Raw genomic sequence first — 12,213 nt, 5'->3', positions numbered from 1 at the left:
CGCAGGGAGGGGAGAGGGGCTGCGGCTGCTTCTGGGGCAAGTTGTGGGCAAGCGGGGGCTGGGAGTGGTGGCACAGGGGCAGAAACCAGCACTGAGTCCCTGTGGGGCCCTCCCTGCCCCCCAGCCCCGTGCCACACGGCCCCATCCCAGGGCACGCTTTGAGCCTTTGGGCCCGTTTCAAATCAAAGCTGGGGTTGCTTTGGCCCTTTGGGCCAGTTTTGAGCTCAATCTGGGCACATTTCTGCCCTTTGGGGTCGTTTCTGCCCCCATCTGGGAGTTCTTTGGCTTTGCAGTCCAGTTTCTACCCAGATCTGGGGGTGTTTGGGCCACTTTTGGCCATTTTTTACCCAAATCTGGGCATACTTTGACTTTCTGGTCCAGTTTCACCCCAAATCTGGGGATGTTATACCCCTTTTTGGCCAGTTTTGATCCAAGTCTAGTGGTGCTTTGGTTTTTCTGGCTCTTTTTACCCGATATACTCAGGTGCTTTTGCCCATTTTTTCCCCTAACGGAGGCGCTGTGTTCCCAAATATGGGATATTTTCACCTTTGCCAGCAGTTTTGCTCCCAAATGTGGACGTTTTTGCCTCTTTTGGCCACTTTTTGCCCAAATACCCAGAATCTTTTGCCTGTATTGGCCAATTTAGCCCCTGAATATTTGGAATATTTAGTCATTTTTCCAGTTTTCTCCCTAAATAGGGCTATTTCTCTGCAATATATGGGCATTGTTGTCCTAAATATGTTGTGCTGTGTTTTGTTTTGTTTTTTCTCTCTTCTTTGTGTCCTCTTTTACCCGAAATGCAGGAGCATTGCTCTGTGAGCCTGGAAACCTCTCTGATCTGTGATGACTCCAGGCCATGGCATTGGCAGAGCTGATGGAGCTTCTCAGCTGGATCCTGGTTATGAGGCTTGGGCTGTCCCAGGGGTAAGTTGTCACTGTCTGTCTGCTTGAGGGAATAAACACTCACGTTTTAATAGGTTATTAATGTGTGATTGTACCCAGGATCATCTCAGAGGCTTTCCAAAAGCTTTTTGTGCCTTGGTGGTGTTACACAGACAAGTAATGAATATTCATTTGCCTGCAAACCTGCTAGGTCTCAGCAAAAAGGTCACCCGTGTTCCATTTCTAGCTGTGGGAACGTACACCTTTGTATGTGTCCTGTGTCATTACCTCACCCCCTCCCATCACTGCAGGTGACTGAGGAAGAAGGAGATCACAACATGCCATGGAAGCTCCTCACCCGTGGTTGACTCCCTGTTTGGTTCCTGCAGTCCATGGTGATCAAGCCTCTTGGTGTAATCCTGTTCCTGAGCCTGGGGCAATCCCAGGGGTAAGTGTTCAGTCTTCGTTGGTCACTGGCCTTCTGCATTTGTTAATATTTGGTTTATTATTTGTTAACATTTTCCTGCAATAGTTGCGCCTTGCAGTAGCCAGCAGGCTCTTTACTAGAAGAAACATGGATGATCATTTTTTGCCCTGGTGCTCCATGCTCCCACCTTAGTGTGGGTTTTCGTTTGTGTGTGTGAGAGGTGTCCTGGTCAGAAGGCCCTGAGAGGCCCCATGTTTGTCCATCTGGTCCTTGAGGGGTGTTGCATGTGGCCTGGACACAGTGGTTTGGAAGCTGCCAGGTCCCAGTCAATGGGTCTGCATAGAATGGGCGGGTTCTAGGACCCTGGGGCTTCCCCGGGAGGTTTTCAGGACCCTGGGGGTTCCCCAGGAGGGTTTTAGGACCCTGGGGCTTCCCCGGGAGGGTTTTAGGACCCTGGGGGTTCCCGGAGAAGGTTTTAGGACCCTGGGGGTTCCATAGAGATTCATAGAGCCCTATAGGGACCCATAGGGACCTGTAGGGGCCCATGGAGCCCCAAGGAGCCCCATGGAGACCCATAGAGCCCCATAGAGACAATAGAAAGGGAGGATTAAAGCTCTTTGCCACCCGCTCCATCTCTGCGCTGCTCGCAGTGCCGGCTGCCGAGCCAGCGGCAGGTTGGGGCTGAGTTTAGAGCTGGGTGAGCTCCAGGGAGTCCTTTCTCCTGACAGCTCCAGGCCTGGTCAGTGGCCACTGCAAGTGCTGCATAAATGTTGGCAAGATGCTCCTGCCGGGAAGGGAGAGAGGAGCTGCCACTGGGATGGGTTTGGATCCTGAGGATGCAGCGGTGGGTGACAGGGGTGGCCTTTGCAGAGGGGCAGTGTGAGCTCTGGTGCTGCTGTCTCCAGGTTGGATCACCAGACCCAGGCCACCATGCTGGTTCACCAGATCTTTGGCGGATCCCTGTGGTTCCGTGGTGAGCGCTGGCTGCCAGGTCCTGGGCCTGTGACTCTCAGGGCAGCGGTTTCCCTGAGAGCCTTGCAGTACAAATCTTTTGGGAAAACTGCTGAGTGTGTGTAACTTATCCAGAGGTGCAGCTGGTCAGTCTTGTGGTTCCTGTGGGTTGTGGCGTGTGTTGTAGTGATGAAAAAAGCTGTTGGCTGGGGGCCCCCAGCTCTTGGCCACCAGCTGAGGAACCCATGTTGGCAGTTATGTAGCAGCACTTGCTGTCCCAGCGCACAGTGGAATTGCATGCTGTGAATCCTGGTGCCGACATCCCAGAGCCCAAAGCTGGAGAGGGGGAACACGGCAGCTGCCTGTGCTGTGCTGGGGTGGTGTTGGGTGCAGGTGTTGTGCCAGGGTGTGCTTCCTGCTCTTGCTTTTGCAGTGAAGTTCTCAGCGTGCAAGAGCATCTGGGAGAGCTCTGACCCTTTCCTGGACCTGGTGCTGGAGATCAGGTAGTGGGGCAGGGTGTGGGTGGGGGAGCTCTGCTCTCACAGGGGATGTTCCTGCAGCTGCACCGTTACTGCTCTGGAGGCTGCTTAACTGCCAGTGTCAGGCAGGGTGCAGGCAAGAGGGAAGCAGCTTCTGTTGTTGTGCTGCCTCTGTCTGGCAGAGCAGAGCCTGTTGCCTGAGCATGAGCCACGACTCCTCCATTGAGGCTCCATGGGACTGGGGACAGTACAGCCGTCCCTCATGGCATGCTGGCCAGTGCCTGGCTGGGGGCAGGCTCAGGGGTTTGGTGCAGTCTGTGGCCCTGTGCTCATGCTCTGTTTGATCTCTTGGGGCCAGTGTCTCTGATCAGGTGAAAAAAGCTGAGACCAACAGCCCCAGGTCTTCACCAGCGACAGGCCAGGTGAGTCCTGAAGGCTGTTCTGGGCCAGCGCTGCAGGAGCTGCTGCCCCTCTGCCTGCTCTGCGAGGGCAGGTGGGCTGCAGCTTGGCAGGGAGGCAGGCACTGCACCCGATGGACAGGGGTGAGGGAGGATGACTTGCAGGAAGGATCCTGCTCAGTTAAGGGTTGCTATGTGAGCTTGGAGGGGATGGGATTGCAGTATCACCCTGTGTCCTTGGCACAGTGATTCAGCCTGGAGGCCCAAAAAGCTGCTCGCCCTCCTGCAGCTGGCTCCTGTGCCCAGAACAGTTGAGAGCTCCTGCAACACCAGCAGCACAAGTGGAGCCAAAGCAGAGCTGTCCTGGCAGAGCTCCTGGGAGAGCAAGCAGCCACCTACCTCAGCCAAGCTGCTGCTGGAGCCCATCCCCAGCCAGGAGCCCAGGGGCAGTGGGGAGAATGCTGAGACCCTGGAGAGGGACTCCTGCAGCAGCGGTGCTGCCAGCCCAGTGCACGGCACAGCGGGGATCTGCCCACAGCGTCCCAGAAGGCCCAGGGTGGAACCAGCAGCTTCTGCACCTCAGCAGAGGTGCACGGCACGGCAGCAAGGCCAGTAGTCCAGGAGGCAACTGTCTGACATGGCAGGTGGCCCGCGGGAGTGATTTCAGCAGCCACCTGTCCTGTTCTCTTGGATTGGCTAAAATGGGAGCAGTTGGGTGCTGTGCTTGTGCACTGTGGAGTGTGGAGGAAGAGGGGGGCTCCTGCTCCTGACCTGGCCTTCAGATCATGTCAGCCTCTTTTCCTGTTCTGCAGGCTGTCCTCGTCTGCTCTCCATTGGCCAAATCCTGAAAAGCCGACCTTCAGCTTCATCCTCAGCTCAGCCCTTTGGCTCCCAGCCTCCCCGTGACCACCTGTTCCACTGCCCACCCTTCGCACCACCTTCCTCCCTGCAGCAGCGAGAAGGAGCCCAGCCCCGTCACTGCTGGTTCCTCCAAAAAGAGGCAGTGTAAGCAGCCCCGTGGAGCAGACAGCAGCCCCTGTGTTCTGGCTGTGAAGGACAAGGATCAAGTCTCCAGCCCCCAGGGAAGAAGAAGAAGAAGAATCTCGCAGGAGGGCTCAGTGTCCCCTGGGGGGAAGGAGGTGGCCGGCAAGGGTCCCAGTGGTGGCAGGGAGGCACCCAGCTGTCAGCACCGAAAGATCAGGCCCGTGGTGCAAGTGTCAGGCCCCAGGACCTGTCTGGACACAGAGCCCATCTGCCCCCTCAAGAGGAAGAAAAGGAGGAGATGGAGGAGACAGAAGAGTGCTGCTCAGGGTTAGAATGAGGTTTAGCATTAGGGTTACAGACTGTGGATAAGGGTTAGAATGAGGGCTTGGGTTTAGCTTTAGTGTTTAGGGTTTGAGGTAGTGATAGGCTTAAAGTTAGGTTTATGGGTTAGGATTAGGATTAGAGTTACAGTTTGCTGTTAGGTGCTAGGGTTAGAGTTAGGGTTAGATGAGCGTTAGGGGTTAGTGAAGAGTATTATGGTAAGTAGTTAGGGTTAGGGGTAGGGACAGAGTTAAGGTTGGGTTTTGGTTAGAGGTAGGTTTATGGTTTAGGTTTAGAGTTAGTGTTAGTGGTTAGGATTAGGGTAGGGTTAGGGATGAGGAATTGGCATTGTAGTTAGTGATAGAGTTTGGGGATAAGGGAAATGGTTAGATTTTGGGTTTGAGGTTAGGAACAGGGGTCTGGTAGTGCTTGGAATAGTGGTTAGGGTTAAGAGTGTTAGAGTAAGGGTTGGAATTTGGGGCAGAGCTGGGGTTAGCGGTTAGGACCAGGGTCAGAGTTTTGCTTAGGGTTATCATTTCTTGGTGATTGTTTCTTGGCTAGCGTATATTACTTAGGTTTAGAGTTAGGATTAGTGTTTAGAGTTAGGTTTCAGTGTTAGGGTTAGGGGCTAGGGTTAGAGGATATGTTAGGTTGAGAATTAGTGCTACACGTTAGGAGTAGGTTTGTATTAGCGGGATTAGGGATTAGTCTGAGAGGCAGGGTTTGAGGTTCGGGTATGTGTTTGCACTGGGGTTTGGGTTAGTTGTTCAAGTATTAGGGGTAGGATTTGATGAGTGTTGGAGTTTGAGAGTAGTGTCAGTGGAAGTGGTTAGGGTTAGGGGTTAGTTTTAGGAGGTAGGGCTAGGGTTAGGGTTATATTTAGAGTCAGGTTTAGGGTTAGAGTTAGGGGTAGGGTCAGGGTTTGATTAGGATTAGGGTTAGAATTAAGCTTAGGGCTTTTGGGTTTGGGTTACGGGTGGAGTTTGGTTTTAGGTTGAGGCTTAGATTTGTGATTACAGTAAGAAGGCTAAGCATTAGGTTTAGAGTTGGAGTTAGAGGTAGGGGTTTGCCTTAGCATTCCCTTAGGGTGAAGAGAATTGGGTAGAATTTAGGGTTAGGCTTAGGGTTGAGGGAGTAGCACTAGTGACATAGTTAGGAGTAGCTTAGGTGTAGGAGTTGGGGCTTGGGGTAAGATTTAGGGGTTGGGGTTAGAGTTAGGGATAGGAAATATAAGTGGGATTAGGGTAAGGGTTAGATTAAAGTTTAGGGGTTAGGCAGTAGTGTTAGAAAAGGTGGTTAGGGTTAGGTTTTAGAATTCTGTTGGAGATATGGGTTCGGGTTCACGGTTAGGGAGTAATGTTATTGTAAATGGTTAAGATTAGCATAGGAGATTAGGTTTAGGGGTGAGGCTAGATTTAGGGTTAGAGTTAGACTTAGGATTCTGTTTAGAGGTCAGGTTAGGGTTAGAGTCCATGTTAGGGTTAGTGTTGGGTTAGGTTGATTTAAGGGTTGTGGTTAAAGTTAGGTTAGTGATAGGGTTATGGTTAGGGTTTAGTTTTAGTGTTAGGACTAGGTTTCAAGTTAGGGTTAGAGTTAGTATTAGGGTTTAGGCTTACCATTAAGGTTATAGTTAGTGTTAGGGGTCAGCATTAGAGTTATCATAAGTGTTGGGTTTGTGTTAGGGAGCAGCGTTACGGTTAGTGGAACTGGTTAGGGTTAGGTAGGGTTAGTTTCAGGGTTATGGGATTATGGCTCGAGTAAGGGTGAGGTTTAGAATGATGGTTACTGGCTAGGGTTAGGGTTAAGGTTTAGGGCTGAGATCTACAGTCAGCTTTAGGGGGTTGGTGTTAGGCTTAGGTATTAGGGAGAAGAGTTAGGATAAGGAAGGATAAGATTATGGCTAGGACAAGTGGTTAGGACGTAGGTTTAGGGTTATAGTTCCTTGTAGGGTTAGATTAGAGTCAGTTATTGGGTAGCATTACCAGTCAGGGAGAAAGGTGAGAGTTAGGGTTTGATGTTAGCGTTAGATTTTGGGTTGGGGATATTGTTAGGTTAGGGTTTGGATTTCTGTTTATGTGATGTTAGTCTTAGGGTTCGAGTTAGGGCTTTGTCTTAAATTTTAGGATTAGATTTAGGATTAGTATTTAGGTTTACATTTAGGCTTAAGTTTTAGGATTTGGTTTAGGGTAATAGTTGGATTAGGGTTAGCGTTAGGGGTTCCGGAGTTGTCTTAGGGGTAGAGTTAAGTTTTGGGGTTAGATTTAGGAGTAGGGTTAGATTAAGGTTTAGATTTAGAATCAGGGTTAGGGCATTGAATTAGTTTTAGAGTTAGGGTTAGAGGTTGGTCTTAGATTTAGCCTTTGCTTTAGGATTACAGTAAGTGATCAGACTAACATTAGAGGTTTAGATTTAGGGATAGTGTTAGAGGTAGTGTTAGGGTTATTATTAGGGTTTGATTAGGATTAGGTTTAGGGTTTAAGGGTAGGGATGTGGTTAGCGGTAAAGGTTAGTATTAGGGTTAGTGTTAGAGGTAAGGATTAAGGTTAGGGGTTAGGGAATAGTGTTGGGTTAGTGTTACGAGTTGGGGATACGGAGTAGTGAAAGTGGTTGGGAGTAGGTTTAGGTACTAGGGTTAGATTTAGGGTTAGGGTTTGGATTTACATTTTGGGTTTGGTTAGTGTTCAGGTTAGAGTTAGGGTTAGTGGTTAGTTTTAGATTTACAGTTAAGGTTAGGTTTAGGGGCCAGGGAGTTGTGTCAGTGGAAGTGGTTTAGGTTAGGGGTTAGTTTTAGGATTTAGGGTTTGAATTAGGGTTAAGTTTCAGATTAGATTTAGGGTTAGGGTTAGATTAGAGTTAGGGGATGGTGTTTCCAGTTAGACTTATGGTTAGGGGTTTGGATGAGGTTTACAGTTAGGATTAGATTAGTGTTAGGATATAGTTAGTGTTAGAGCTAATGATTAGGTTTCACAGTTAGGGAGTAGTGTTAGTGTAAGCAGTTAGGGTTAGGTTTTAATATTAGGGTTGAAGGGTAGGACTAGGGTTAGGGTTAGGGTTAGAGTTAAGCTTATGGGTAAGTATTAGAGTTAGATTAGGTTTAGAAGAGGGTTAGAATGTAGGGTTGAAGTTAGCGTTAGAGGTTAGCTTTATGTTTTGGGTTAGAGTTAGGATTACGTTTTAGCTTTAGATTTAGGTTAGAGTTAGGGATGGGGTAGCATTAGGGTTAGCGTTAGTGTTAGGCAGTAGTGATAGTGGAATGGTCAGAGTTAGGTTTTAGATTTATACTGGAGATGGAGGTTGGGGTTGGCATTAAGGGTTGCAATTCTGGTTAGTGGTTAGGGGGTAGTGTTAGTGTAAATCATTAGGATTAGTGTAAGGGGTTAGGTTTAGGGGTTAGGGGTTGGGATAGCTTTAGGGTTAGGGTTTGAATTCGGGTTAGTTTAGGGTTCAAGTCAGTCATAAGAGTGGCAGGTTAGGATTTAGGGTTAGGGCTTGGTTTAGTTTAGTGTTTGGTTTAAGGCTGGTGTTAGTATGATGGGTTAGGGTTAGTTTTAGGGTTAGGCTAGGGTTATGGGTTAGGGTTAAAGGTCGCATTAGGGTAAGATTTCAGTGGTTCGAGTTAGAGTAAGGTAGAGTTAGGGTTAGTTTTAGTGTAAGTGGTTAAGGTTAGGGGTAGGGATAGGCTTAGGTTTAGAGTTAGGTTTAGGTTTTGGGTTATACTAGGGTTATTTTTTGGGTTGAGGGGGTTTGGTTTAGGTTAGATTTTGTGCAAGAGATAGGGTTAGGGTGGTGTTTGTGTGAATGTTATGGTTAGGTGAATGATAGGTGTAGGGTAAGTTTTAGGTTTAGGGGTTAGGATTATGGTTAGGGTAAGGGATGGATAAGTGTTAGGGTTACGGCTTAGGGAGTTTTGTTATTTGAATGGTCAGTTTTAGGTTTTAGATTTATATTGACGGGTTAGGGATAGGACACTGGGTTAGGGTTAGAGGTAGTGTTAGTGTTATTTTTGGGATAGGGGCTTAGGGTTATAGTTGGTCTTAGAATGATGGGTTAGGCTTTAGCATCAGATTAGAGCTAGGTTTAGGTTAGGCTTTAGGGTTAGGCTTAGAGGTTGAGTTAATGGTTAGGGTTAGATATTGGGGTTGGATTAGTGTTAATTTTAGTCTAAGTGCTTACGGTTGGTGGCTGGGTTCATGGGTATGGATATGAATGGGGCTAGGATTAGATTAGGGTTATGTTTAGGTTTAAGGTTTGGGTTAGAGGTGAATTTAGGGGTTAGGTGTAGAGTTCAGGTTGGAATTAGGGTTAGTGTTGGATCTGTGTTAGTGTTAGTGTTAGTGTTAGGTTAGGTTAAGTTAGGTTAGGTTAGTTACAGCTTACCATAAAGGTTAGGTTAGTGATAGAGTTAGTGTTAGGTTAGGGTTAGAGTTTGGTATTGGGGTTAGAGTTTAGGGTTACTGTTAGAGTCAGTGTTAGGGCTCAGTTTTAGATTTATGGTTAGAATTAGTGGTAGTGCTTAGGATTAAGGTTAGGGTAAGGGTTGGAATAGTGTTAGGTTTGGGGATTAGGGTGTAGTGTTAGGGTCAGTTGAAGTGGTTAGGTTTAGAGGTTAGGTATATGGGTTAGGGACAGGGATAGGGTTAGGGTTAAATTTAGATTTAGATTTAAGTTTTTGATTAAAGTTAGAGGTAGGGTTAGGGTTTGAGTTTAGGCTTAGACTCAGGCTTTGATTTAGGATTAGAGTGAGGGTATGGGTTAAGCATTATGGCTAGATTTTTTTTAGGGATAGGTGTTAGGGCGTAGGCTTACAGTTAGGATTAGGTTGTGAATAGGCTAGAGTTTGGGGATGGGGGTAGAGATTAGGTTAGGGTTAGAGTTATGGTTTAGAGGTTAGGATCACGGTTGAGGTTTAGCAATGAATGTTCATATATGTGGTTATGGTTAGGGGTTAGTTTTATGGGTTAGGGGAAGGGTTAGTGATTAGGGAATGAGTTAGTATTATAGTTAAGGATAGGGTTAGGGTTAGCAGTTCTGACTTAGGGTTAGGGTTTCAGCTAGGGTTAGATGATGGTTAGGGTTAGAGTTGGCATTACTAGTTGGCGGAAGGGTTAGGGTCTGGTGTTACGGTTTTGGTTAGGGGTAGAGTTAGCGCTAGATGTTTAGGGTTAGACTTGGAGTTAGGTTTAGGAATTACAGTTAAGGTTAGTGTTAGGGTACAAGTTAGGGCTTAGTTTAAGGGTTAAGTTAGGTTTAAGAGTTAAGATTGCATTTAGAGTTAGGGTTAGCACTAGGGTTATCATTTAGATAAGGGTTAGTGTTGGATAAGGTTTAGGGTTAGGTTTAGATTAGGGTTAGGGAATAGAGTTCGAGTCAGGGTCAGGATTAGAGTACAGGTTAGGTTTAGGGGTAAAGGCCTATGGTTAGTGCTTGGGGTTAAGGCATTAGAGATAGGGTTAGAGGTTAATTTTCAGGTTAGGGGTAGGCATACTGTTAAGATTAGGCTTTAGAGTTAGTGAATAGTGTTAGTGTAAGCAGTCAGGGTTAGGTTTTAATACTAAGTGTAAAGGGTAGGATTATGGTTAGGATTATGGGTAAGTATTAGAGTTAGATTAGGTTTAGAAGAGGGTTAGAATGTAGGGTTGGACTTAGCGTTAGGGGTTAGTTTTATGTTTTGGGTTAGAGTTAGGATTACGTTTTACGATTTAGTTAGAGTTGGGGGGGGTTAGCATTAGGGTTAGGGTTAGTGTTAGGCAGTAGCGATAGTGGAATGGTCAGAGTTAGGTTTTAGATTTATATTAGAGATTAAGGGTGGTTTTGGCATTTAGGGTCAGAATTCTGGTTAGTGGTTAGGGGGTAGTGTTAGTGTAAGTCGTTAGGATCAGTGTAAGGGGTTAGTTTTATGAGTTAGGGGTAGGGATAGCACTAGCGCTACGTTAATGGGTTAAGGTTTGAATTAGGGATATTTCAGGGTTAGAGTCAGTCATAAGAGTTACAGGTTAGGATTTAGGGTTAGGGCTTGGTTTAGTTTAGTGTTTGGTTTAGGACTGGTGTTAGTATGATGGGTTAGGGTTAGGCTAGGGTTATGGTTTAGGTTTAGAGGTCACATTAGGGTGATATTTCAGGTAGGAGTTTGGGTAAGGCTAGGGTTAGGGTTGGTTTTAGGATTATGGGGGGGTTGCTTTAGGTTAGATTTTGGGCAAAAGGTAGGGTTAGGGTGGTGGTTGGGTTAATGTTAAGGTTAGTTTTAGGTGAATGATAGGTGTAGGGTAAGTTTGAAGTGCAGGGGTTAGGATTAGGGTTAGGGTAAGGGATGGATAAGTGTTAGGTTAGGGCTTAGGCAGTGGTGTCAGTGGAAGTGGTTGGGGTTGGGGTCCCAGGGGGATTTGTGAGGTACCAAGGCCTGGATGAAGAGCTCCCTTCTTGGTCGCATACGTCCAAAAGACAGGGACACGTCTGTGACTGATCTGCCTGGCGCTGTCCCACCAGCAGTGGCAGATGCATCCTGGAGAGGAGTGGAGCTGCCAGGCACTGTCAGAGGATCTCCCTGAGGTGCCACTCGCTGCCCACCCAGACTCACACACTGTCCCTGGCTGGGACAGATACACCAGCTACAAGCTCTGGACACAGGACACAACAGTCCAACAGCAAAGACCATCTCTCCTGTCCTGACAGACTCTTATGACCCCTGGAGCCCAAAGCCATGGACCACATGAACTCATTGGGCATTTTAGAGGCATGGCCTATAGACTGAGGAATGAGATCTGTGTGTATATCCAGAGAGAGGAAAGTGCTGTTGATTAACTGGAATGTATTGGAGAGTGTGGGACCTGGGCACAACACAGATGGTACAGAATAAGGCGGGGGCACTGTCCTGGTTTCAGCTGGGAGAGAGTTAATTTTCTTCCTAGTAGCTGGTAGAGTGCGGTGTGTTGGATTTAATCTGAGAAGAATGTTGATAGCACAGGGATGTTTTGGTTGTTGCTAAGCCATGTTTATCCCAAACCAAGGACTTTTCAGCAAGGAGGCTGGAGATGCACAAGAAGCTGGGAGGGGCACAGGCAGGACAGCTGGCCCAAGTGGCCAAAGGGATATTCCACACCATATGATGTCATGCTTGGTATGTAAACCAGAGAAAAGTTATCTGGGGGAGCGCTGTTTGGGATCTGGCTGGGTGTCACTCAATGGGTTGGGAGCAATTGCATTGTGCATGACTTGGTTTATATCTCCTGTTATTATTATTACCATTTGTGCAATTACTACTATTACTACTGCCATCATTATTATTATAATTACTATTGCTATCATTATTTTATTTATTATCATTATTATACTATATTTATTGTTGCTCCTGTAGCTACTGTTGCTATTGTTGCTACTGTTGCTGTTGTTATTGTTTTGCCTTTTTGTCTCATTAAACTGTCTTCATTTTAAGCCAAGATGTTTCTTTCTTTCCTGATTCCCTCTCCCATCCCACTGGGCTGGAGGGAGGAAGAGAAGGGCTGTGTGTGATGTTCAGCTGCCCGCTGGGTTAAACAAAACAGTCCTGGTCAAAGGAGTGATCGTGCAAGGTGTCCCAGAGGAAGAGGTGAACCTGAGGAGGGCACAGGGTAACAAGGGCCCTTCAGTGCCAGGACAGGCTGTGAGGAGCCAGGATGCCAAAAGATGTCAGACTGGAGAATGTTTCAGGACCCCATCTTGGTTCAGCCCTCCCCTGCCCTTTGTGCCGTGAGAGACACCCCATGGTCCTGCCCAGCCTTGTCCTGGGCTCCTGAGC

The sequence above is a fragment of the Nesoenas mayeri genome (genome assembly GCF_963082525.1).
Source record: "Nesoenas mayeri genome assembly, chromosome: 21".
In the NCBI taxonomy this organism is placed as follows: domain Eukaryota; kingdom Metazoa; phylum Chordata; class Aves; order Columbiformes; family Columbidae; genus Nesoenas; species Nesoenas mayeri.
This window is presented reverse-complemented; position numbering follows the sequence as displayed.